The 10361-nt window shown below is 47.4% G+C and overlaps 2 pseudogenes; both read left to right on the forward strand.

Moving 5' to 3' along the window:
* Positions 1-6493: 6493 nt before the first annotated feature.
* Positions 6494-8066, forward strand: LOC100614613 (protein MEMO1-like; annotated as a pseudogene).
* A 485-nt stretch (positions 8067-8551) lies between these two features.
* Positions 8552-9195, forward strand: LOC470082 (small ribosomal subunit protein uS4-like; annotated as a pseudogene).
* Positions 9196-10361: the final 1166 nt, after the last annotated feature.

Below are 10361 nucleotides of genomic sequence, written 5' to 3' on the forward strand. Positions count from 1 at the left end.
CCAAAAGGAAACTAAGCTTTATATATGCTTCTATAGTTTGAATTATGTGTCCTCCCAAAATTTATATGTTGAAACCTAATCACCAAGATGATGGTATTAGAAAGTGGAGCTTTTGGGGAGGTGATTGGGTCATGAGGGCTCTGTCCTCACAAATGGGATTAATGACCTTATAAAAGATATATAAGGGAGCTGCTTCCCTCCTTTTTGCCCTTCCACCATGTGAAGACAAAGCGTCCATCCCCTCTGGAGGGCAAAACAACAAGGCATCATCTTGGAAGCACAGACCAGGCCCTCACCAGACTTCCTAGAACCTTGACCTTGGACTTTCTAGTCTCCAGAACCACAAGAAGTAAATTTCTATTGTTTATAAATTACCCAGCCTCATGTATTTTGTTATAGCAGCACAAATGGACTAAGACATGCAGGCAAGAATTTATGATAGGCCGGGCACGGTGGCTCATGCCTGTAATTCCAGCACTTTAGGAGGCCGGGGCGGGAGGATCATCTGAGATCAGGAGTTTGAGACCAGCCTGGCCAACATGGCGAAATCCCATCTCTACTAAAAAACATATATATATACAAAAATTAGCCAGGTGTGGTGGTACACACTTGTAATCTTAGCTACTCAGGAGGCTAAGACAGGAGAATTGAAGAATTCTTCTGCAATTCAGGAAGCAGAGGTTGCAGTGAGCTGAGATCGTGCCACTGTACTCCAGCCTGGGCAACAGAGCAAGACTCCATCTCAAAAAAGAATTTATGATAAACAAGTCAGGCTATCCAGATGCAAGGGCTCATGCCTGTAATTCCAGGACTTTAGGAGGCCAAGGTAGGAGGATTGCTCTAGCCCAGGAGTTCAAGACCACCTTGGGCAACATAGCAAGACCCCACCTCTTAAAAACATATATAAAAATAAAAAATTGTCCAGGCATGGCGGCACAGACCTGTAGTCTCAGCTACAAAGGATTGCTTGAGCCTGGAAGGTCAAGGCTGCAGTGAGCCATTATCTGCTACTGCATTCCAGCCTGGGCAATAGAGCAAGACACTGTCTCAAAAAAGAAAAAAAAAATTCAGGCTAAATAATATATTAGACCAGTTGAAAGGGATCAATAGAAACATTAAAGAAAGATTCTATAGTGGGTTAGTTCTGCAGTGTCCCCTCAAAATTCATGTCCACCTGCCATCTCAGAATGTGCCCTTTTGGTAGTAGGGTCTTTACAGATGTAATTAGTTAAGATGAGATTATGCTGGAAGAGGAGAAGGGTCAGGCATGGTGGCTTATGCCTGTAATCCCAGCACTTTGGGAGGCTGAGGCGGGTGGATCACTTGAGATCAGGAGTTCGAGACCAGCCTGGCCAACATGGTGAAACCGTGTCTCTACTAAAAATACACAAATTAGCTAGGTGTAGTGGCAGGCGCCTGTAATCCTGGCTACTCGGGAGGCTGAGGCTTGAGAATCGCTTGAACACAGGAGACAGAGGTTGCAGTGAGCCAAGATCATGCCACTGCACTCCAGCCTAGGCGACAGAGTGAGACTGTCTCAGGAAAAAAAAAAAAAAAAAAGGAAGAGGAGAGGAGAAGACATACACAGATGCCCAGCAGAGACAGCAGCTGTATGAAGACAGAGGCAGACATTGGTGTGATGCTGCCCCAAGACAAGGAATGCCAAAGATTGCTAGCAACCACCAGCAAGTGGAAGAGGCAGGGAAGGATTCTTTCCCAGCGCTTGGAGAGAGAGCATGGTCCTGACAACATTTTGATCTCGGACTTCTGGCTTCCAGAACTATGAGAGAATGAAGCTCTGCACCTGTATTTGGTGTTTAGTTACGGTGACCGCAGGAAACTGATACATATGCCATGTAGTGCAGCCACTCAACCACAAGGGGCACTGTCTGGCAGCAAGTTCTACAAACACAAACGGTCCAAAATAATCACTGAAGTTCACAGAGAAAGCCATACAAATAGCATTCAAATATTTTTAACGATGATCAACAGGCTACAATTTATCATTTTTAAAAACATAAAACCATTATCATCTTGCTGAATAATTCATGACCTTTGTAACAAACTGGCTGAGAACCACTTTTAAAGAACATCCTGGTCCGGCTATCATTACACACACGGGAGGGTATCTGTAGGATAAATTCCCCCAACAGTTCCCTTTTCAGGAAGAGACGCATATTTTTAATTTCAATAGACAACAGCCAAATTGCCCTCCAGAGAGGAGGTACATTACACTCGCCAGAAATATACATAAATGGCTGGTTTTCCCCAGGCTTGGCAATACTTTGCCAAGCTAAGAGGTAAGAACGGGCTTTAAAATAAACCCTGATGCAGTTCCCAAGGAGAGGACTGGGGCCTTCGGACCCACATTTCCCAGCACAGGTGCTTCACCAGCCTGCCATGGCCCCTTCTCTGTCCAGTTTAGCAAGGGTGTGGCAGATTTCCTTTCAGGCACAGAGCCCAGCCTTCCAGACATCACACTTAAACTGGTTCCTACCACATTTGCAAGGAGAATCTCTTCTCCCAAGTCGGCAGTGTTTACAATAAGCAGTATGCTTTTCCCTGAGTCACTCTGAATATAGAGACCAGAAACCAATTCCAGGGTAGCAAAGGGACAGCCACCATGGTGACCTCAAGCATACAAATCACACACCTGCTTGTCCTGCCTGGTCAAGCCCTGTTGGGACCGTGCATAATCCTGACCCCAGCACTCAGGCACAGAACACTTAGGAGAGGAAGGCGAGGTTTCAGCTACATGAGGTGGCATCATAGGAATTGTCTTCTCCCTGACACCCCCCATGGCACTCAACAGCCTCATTGTCCTGATCCTAAGCCACTTTGTGACCCACCCCTGGGAAGGGCAGGCAGTGAAGAACTAGGGATAGAGAAGAGGAGGTGGGGAGTTACCAAGCTGTTTGCTGACCTCTTCATTTGACTCAGAACCTGACCTTAATCTTGCTTCCAGAAAAACAATGGGCCCCATTCCTGCCCAAGCTTGCCTTCTGCAACCCAGACTTTCTTAGAACGTGATGGGAGTCAAGAGCGCTTTCTTTAAGGTGAAGCTGTAGACAGGTTCCCCTTACCTCCCACCTCTGCCCACATTATCTGCCTCTAGCAAATAATGGTAGTCATGACTGTGCCTGTTACCCAGGAGAACACCAATCAATGGCTGTAAAGACATGAAGGTATGGTTTTAGATGGTGTCTGCCTGCCTTTGCTGAAAAAATGTAAGAACAGCAAACATTTATGTATTACCGTTTGTCAGTACTGCTCTAAGCACTTTTATAATATTAAACATTCATGCTGTACTCCTTACAGCAATCGTAAGAGCTAGGCACTAAAACTATTCCCATTGTACAGATGAGCAAACTGAGACACTGAGAGATTGGGAACCTTGCCCAGGATCACACAGTGAGTAAGTAGGAGCTACAATAAGGAGCCATGAAGGCAGGGAGCTCCACTCCTGCCCTTCCCAGGCCTCTGTTCACTCCTGAGCATGACTGGTACCTAACAGGTGCTCAGACAGTCGCTGGATGCAGATGAGGGAACGGCTGTGGACATTCAGTCCTTCAGACCACAAAAGGACTTTGGAAGGAGAAGAACCCTGGAAGAATGCCATGTTACTGGCAAAGGTTTGGGTTCTTACCCAGTGATTTGGTAAACACAAAGGGACAATGGCATTAATGATAGCAAAGCCAATCTAAACAGAATCACAGCAGTAAACCACCAGAACCCACAACTTTTTTTTTTTTTTTTTTTTTTGAGACAGAGTTTTGCTCTTGTTGCCCAGGCTGGAATGCAATGGCACCATCTCAGCTCGCCACAACCTCCACCTCCCGGGCTCACCCAATCCTCCCAGCTGGAACTACTGCACACACCACCACACCCAGCTAATTTTTGTATTTTTGGTAGAGACAGGGTTTCACTATGTTGCCCAGGCTGGACTCAAGCTACCCACCTACCTCAGCCTCCCAAAGTACTAGAATTACAGGCATGAGCCACCATGCCTGGCCACCAGTATTTTGCCAGGCTGGAGTGCAGTGGCACAATCTCGGCTCACTGCAACCTCCGCCTCCCGAGTTCAAGCAATTCCTCTGCCTCAGCGTCCCTGAGTAGCTGGGACTACAGGCACGCACCACCACACCCAGCTGATTTTTGTATTTGTAGTAGAGATGGGGTTTCAGCATGTTGGCCAGATTGTTCTCAATCTCTTGACCTTGTGATCCACCCTCCTCAGCCTGTTGGGATTACAGGCGCGAGCCACTGAGCCCGGCCCAGTCTTTTTCTTAAAAAATCTGCTCACAATTCCAATTATTTGCGCAATGCTGTACTAAGTACAAGAGAAAGGTGTTTCCTCGCAGCCAGGACAGAAGGTAGGAATCTTCCTGTAACTGCAGTCCTTTCTATGGCCACTAAAACAAATTACCACAAACTGAGGGGCGTGAGATAACACACGTTTATGATCTTACCATTCTGGAGGTTAGAAGTCCTAAAGTCAAGGTATCAGAGCCATGCTCCTTCCAGAATCCCTGAGGGAGGAACCCCTCTGCTGTCCTGCCAACTTCTGGAGGCTGTCTGTGTTCCTTGGCACATGCCCTTCCTCCATCTCCAAATCTCTCCTGACCTCTGCTTCTACCACATCTTCGTCTTGGACCCTTCTGCCTCCCTCCCATAAAGACCCTTGTGTCTACACTGGACCCACCTTGGTTACCCAGGCTAATCTCCCCACATCAAGATCCGTAATCACTTCTGCAAAGTCCCTCTTGTGAAGGAAAGCAAATTCACAGGCTCTGCAGATTCTAATGCAGACCTCTTGGGGGAGGGGCATTATTCTGTCGACGGCAATAACTGGAGCCATTTCTTTCTTTCTTTCTTTTTCTTTTTCTTTTTTGAGACAAAGTCTCAGTCTATTGCCAGCCTCCAGTGCCGTGGTGTGATCTTGGCTCACTGCAACCTCCACCCCCTGGGTTCAAGCAATTCTCCTGCCTCAGCCTCCTGAGTAGCTGAGACTACAGATGGACGCCACCACACCTGGGTTTTTTTTTTTTTTTTTTTTTTTTTTTTTTTTTTTTTGAGACAGAGTCTCACTCTGTCTCTGTCACCCAGGCTGGAATGCAGTGGCCTGATCTCGGCTCACTGCAAGCTCTGCCTCCCAGGTTCACACCATTCTCCTGCCTCAGCCGTCCCGAGTGGCTGGGACTACAGGCGACCGCCACCATGCCCGGCCAGTTATTTTTTCGTATTTTTAGTAGAGACAGGGTTTCACCGTGTTAGCCAGGATAGTCTTGAACTCCTGGCTTCAAGTGATCTGCCTGCCTTGGCCTCCCAAAGTGCTGGGATTACAGGTATGAGCCACAGGGGGGGAAAAAAAATCACTTTCCCAATCTGCAAAATGGCTACTGTCCTCAATTTCCCCAAACTAATCTCTCTCAATGGTGACCTCAAATCTCTCACCCTCCAAAGAGATAACAGATGCCCTCAGGAAGGCCTTAGTTTCCCCAACATGCCTGGGTCTAAACCCACACACTCTGCCTTCCCTTCTGTTACAAGAGAAGAGGTGTGCTGCTTCCCCCTCCACACCCCCACCTGATTCCTGGATCCGCCCGTGCTTGGTCTTCCCACACATTTTGTTCTTGCAATTCTTCCTGTTCTTCGACTGTTCTCTCTCTGAGATTATTGTCATTACATAAAAACATGCTTTAATATCTCTCTCGGCTTTTGAAATTCTTTAAAAAGGAGTTCAGTTGTGCAATGTGAGTTCATTGACCACAATGGATTTAAGTTAGAAATCAATCGCAAGATAGCCGGAAAAATCCCCAAGTAAGTTGGAAACTTAAAAAATACACTTCTAGCCAGGGGCAGTGGCTCACGCCTGTAATCCCAGCACTTTGGGAGGCCAAGGCAGGCAGAGTGCTTGAGGTCAGGACTTCGAGACCAGCCTGGTCAACATGGTGAAACCCCATCTCTACTAAAAATACAAAAATTAGCTGGGCTTGGTGGCGGGTGCATCCCAGTTACTCAGGAGGCTGAGGCACAAGAATCGCTTAAATCCAGGAGGTGGAGGCTGCAGTGAGCTGAGATGGCACCACTACATTCCAGCCTCAGTGATAGAGCAAGACTCTGTCTCAAAAAATAAATAAATAAGAATAAAAATAAAAATAGGCGGCCGGGCTGGAGGGCTCTGCCGGGGGTGGGGGTGGGGGTGGGTGCGGGGAGCCCCGCGGCGGGGGCGGGCGCGGAGTCACGGGGGTGGGGTCACTCGCGGTGGCTCGGGGAGGCCAGCTGGGAGGGGAGGGGGCCGTGGGGGCGGCTCGGCTGAACCAGCCCCGGCTGGGCAGCAGCGGGGACGCCGGGGGCCGGGGCCAGTTCTTTCCGGGCTTCGGTGAGGCCGCCGTGGGCCCCATCTTCCGGCGGTCGCCGGAGTTTGTGGTGATTGTTGCTGCCGCCGCCACCGCCCCGGCTGCCATCTCCTCCTCCTGGGCCGCCTCCTCCTCCTCTTCCTCCTCCTCCTGGGCCGGGCTGATCCCCTCCCCGCTGCCGCCTCCTCCTGGGCTGGGCCCGCGGTGTCTCGTCCCCACGCGGAGCCGCTCCTGCCGCCGCCGCCGCCGCCTCCTCATTCATCCTCGTGCACCACAGGCGGCACAGGCACCAAGATGTCCAACCGAGTGGTCTGCCGAGAAGCCAGTCACGCCGGGAGCTGGTACACAGCCTCAGGACCGCAGCTGAATGCACAGCTAGAAGGTTGGCTTTCACAAGTACAGTCTACAGAAAGACCTGCTAGAGCCATTATTGCCCCCCATGCAGGATATACGTACTGTGGGTCTTGTGCTGCCCATGCTTATAAACAAGTGGATCCGTCTATTACCCGGAGAATTTTCATCCTTGGGCCTTCTCATCATGTGCCCCTCTCTCGATGTGCACTTTCCAGTGTGGATATATATAGGACACCTCTGTATGACCTTCGTATTGACCAAAAGATTTACGGAGAACTATGGAAGACAGGAATGTTTGAACGCATGTCTCTGCAGACAGATGAAGATGAACACAGTATTGAAATGCATTTGCCTTATACAGCTAAAGCCATGGAAAGCCATAAGGATGAGTTTACCATTATTCCTGTACTGGTTGGAGCTCTGAGTGAGTCAAAAGAACAGGAATTCGGAACTTTTCAGTAAATATCTAGCGGATCCTAGTAATCTCTTTGTGGTTTCTTCTGATTTCTGCCATTGGGGTCAAAGGTTCCGTTACAGTTACTATGATGAATCCCAGGGGGAGATTTATAGATCCATTGAACATCTAGATAAAATGGGTATGAGTATTATAGAACAATTAGACCCTGTATCTTTTAGCAATTACTTGAAGAAATACCATAATACTATATGTGGAAGACATCCCATTGGGGTGTTATTAAATGCTATCACAGAGCTCCAGAAGAATGGAATGAATATGAGTTTTTCGTTTTTGAATTATGCCCAGTCGAGCCAGTGTAGAAACTGGCAAGACAGTTGTGAGTTATGCAGCTGGAGCACTCACGGTCCACTGAAGCTCTGAATCCTCAGGGATGCCACCTGCACATTCTCATACTCTGTCCGGGGTCCCAGCCTAGCCTTTACCACGATACTGGTCCTGGTTTTGGGGGATTCTGAAACCTCAAACTAACAGAACTTTCTTCTCTTTTTTTCTAGTAGGTGTAGTCCTTCCTTAATTTCAACTCATTAAAAAATGCTTTATAGTTTAGGGCAGTGGAAGGAAGGCTGGCATCAAAATATTTTGATCAAAAAAGATGACAATGTAAAGGCTCAGTTGTGGCAGACAGTTTTTTGAAAGTAACTTGTAAAGCATTTACCATATCCTAAATTTGCACTCTTTGCAGACTTGTGCACATATATTCCGCTTTCAGAATAGTTTTGCAAATTGTACACAAACAAACAAAAAGGTGGAAGCTTTTTAATAAAGAAATTGCATTTATAAATGATCTGTATTAGAATATAATAAATCTCCAGTTATAGTCAATTACTACCCATGTTGTACAACAGATACCTTCTATTTTAGTTGCTAATAAAGGGCTACACAACTCAAAATAAATAAATAAATAATTAAAAAAATAAATAAAAATAAACTGAATGAAATTGAAAACATATCAATGTGAGATGCCACTAAAGTCATACTAAAAGGGAATTTACACCGCTTACTGCCTACATTAGAAAAGAAGTCTCAAATCAATGCAAATCAATGACTTCTGCCTTTACAGTAAGAAACCAGAAAAAGAGCAAATAAAATCCAGTAAGCAGAAGAAAGGAAACAAAGATCAGAACAGAAATTAATATAATCAGGAAAAGAGAGAGAGAGAGAATCATTGTAACCAGAAGTTTGAGGAAAATCAAATCAATTGGTAAACCTCTAGCCAGACAGATCAGAAAAAAACACGAAAGACACAAACCAGTCTCAGAAATGACAGGTAGCATCATTACCAACATTAAAAGGATAAGGGCATGTTAAAAGGATAAGGGTATCAATAGAATCAACACCTTAGATGAAATATATAAAAAATTTGAGCTCTTTCTCAGTGACCAGGGCCTGTGCTTAGGCATAGACGGGCAAGTGGAGCCAACATGCCAGCGGCCCAGAGCTGGGTTTGTCGCCAAACTTATGTGACCCCGCAGAGACCCTTTGAGAAACCTCATCTCGACCAAAAGCTAAAGCTGATCGGTGAGTATGGGCTCCAGAACAAATGTGAGGTCTGGAGGGTCAAATTTACCCTGGTCAAGATCCATAAGGCCGCCCAGGAGCTGCTGACGCTTGATGAGAAGGACCCATGGCGTCTGTTCGAAGGCATTGCCCTGCTGCAGTGGCTGGTCCGCACTGGGGTGCTGGGTGAGGGCAAGATGAAGCTGGATTACGTCCTGGGCCTGAAGATCAATGATTTCTTAGAGATGCCTACAGACCCAGGTCTTCAAGCTTGGCTTGGCTAAGTCCATCTGCCACGCTCATGTGCTGATCCAACAGTGTCATATCCGTGTCCGTGAGCAGGTGGTAAATATCCTGTTCTTCACTATCCGCCTGGATTCCCAGAAGCACATCGACTTCTCCCTCTGCTTCCCTATTGGGGTGGCCAAACCCAGCCACGTGAAGAGGAAGAATGCCAGCAAGGGCCAGGGTGGGGCTGGAGCCAGAGATGACGAGGAGGAGGATTAATCCTGCTTGTCCCCTCCTGGGCTGGTGGATTGTCTAGTTTTCCTGCCAAATGATAAAACAGGATCAATGCTTTATTTAAAAAAATAAAATTGTGAAAAACAGAAAGTAAGGTCACTCAGGAAGAACTAGGCCAGGCACGGTGACACAAGCCTGTAATACCAGCACTTTGAGAGGCCAAGGAGGGAGAAGCGATGTAGCCCAGGAGTTCAACCAGTCTGAGCAACACAGTGAGACCCCCATCTCTAAAAAAAAAATAAAAATAAAATAAAGTAAAAAATTATCCAGGCAGGCCGGGTGTGGTGGCTCACGCCTGTAATCCCAGCACTTTGGGAGGCCAAGGCGGGTGGATCACGAGGTCAGGAGTTCGAGACCAGCCTGGCCAACATGGTGAAACCCCGTCTCTACTAAAAATACAAAAATTAGCTGGGCGTAGTGGCAGCGCCTGTAATCCCAGCTACTCAGGAGCCTGAGGCAGGAGAATCGTTGGAACCCAGGATGCGGAGGTTGCAGTGAGCCAAGATCGCGCCACTGCACTCCAGCCTGGGTGACAGAGCAAAACTCCATCTCAAAAAAAAAAAAAAAAAAAAGAAATTATCCAGGCATGACTGTGGCACACTTGTAGTCCCAGCTACTAGGGAGGCTAAAGGGGAGGATCACCTGAGCTCAGGAGATTGACGCTACAGTGAGCCACGACTGCAGCACTGCACTCCAGCCTGGGTGACAGAGAAGACCCTATTAAAAAAAAAAAAAACAGAAATAGAAAGCCTAAATAGCCCCGTATCCTTAAAACAAGGTTCCAAATGATCTTTTTTTTTTTGAGAAGTCTCACTCTGTTGCACAGGTTGGAGTGCAGTGGTGCAATCTCGGTTTACTGCAATCTCCGCCACCCGGGTTCAAGCAGTTCTCCTGCCTCAGCCTCCTAAGTAGCTGGGATTACAGGCACATGCCACCACACCCAGATAATTTTTGTATTTTTAGTAGAGATGGGGGTTTCACCATGTTGGTCAGGCTGGTCTTGAACTCCTGACCGCATAATCCACCCGCCTCAGCCTCCCAAAGTGCTGGGATTACAGGTGTGAGCCACCGCGCCCAGACCAAATGATCTTTAGAAGAAAAAAGAAGGAAATACTGGGGGAGGCACAGTAGGAGATCACAGCAGGGGCCCA

The sequence above is a fragment of the Pan troglodytes genome, chromosome 22, assembly GCF_028858775.2.
Source record: "Pan troglodytes isolate AG18354 chromosome 22, NHGRI_mPanTro3-v2.0_pri, whole genome shotgun sequence".
NCBI lineage: Eukaryota > Metazoa > Chordata > Mammalia > Primates > Hominidae > Pan > Pan troglodytes.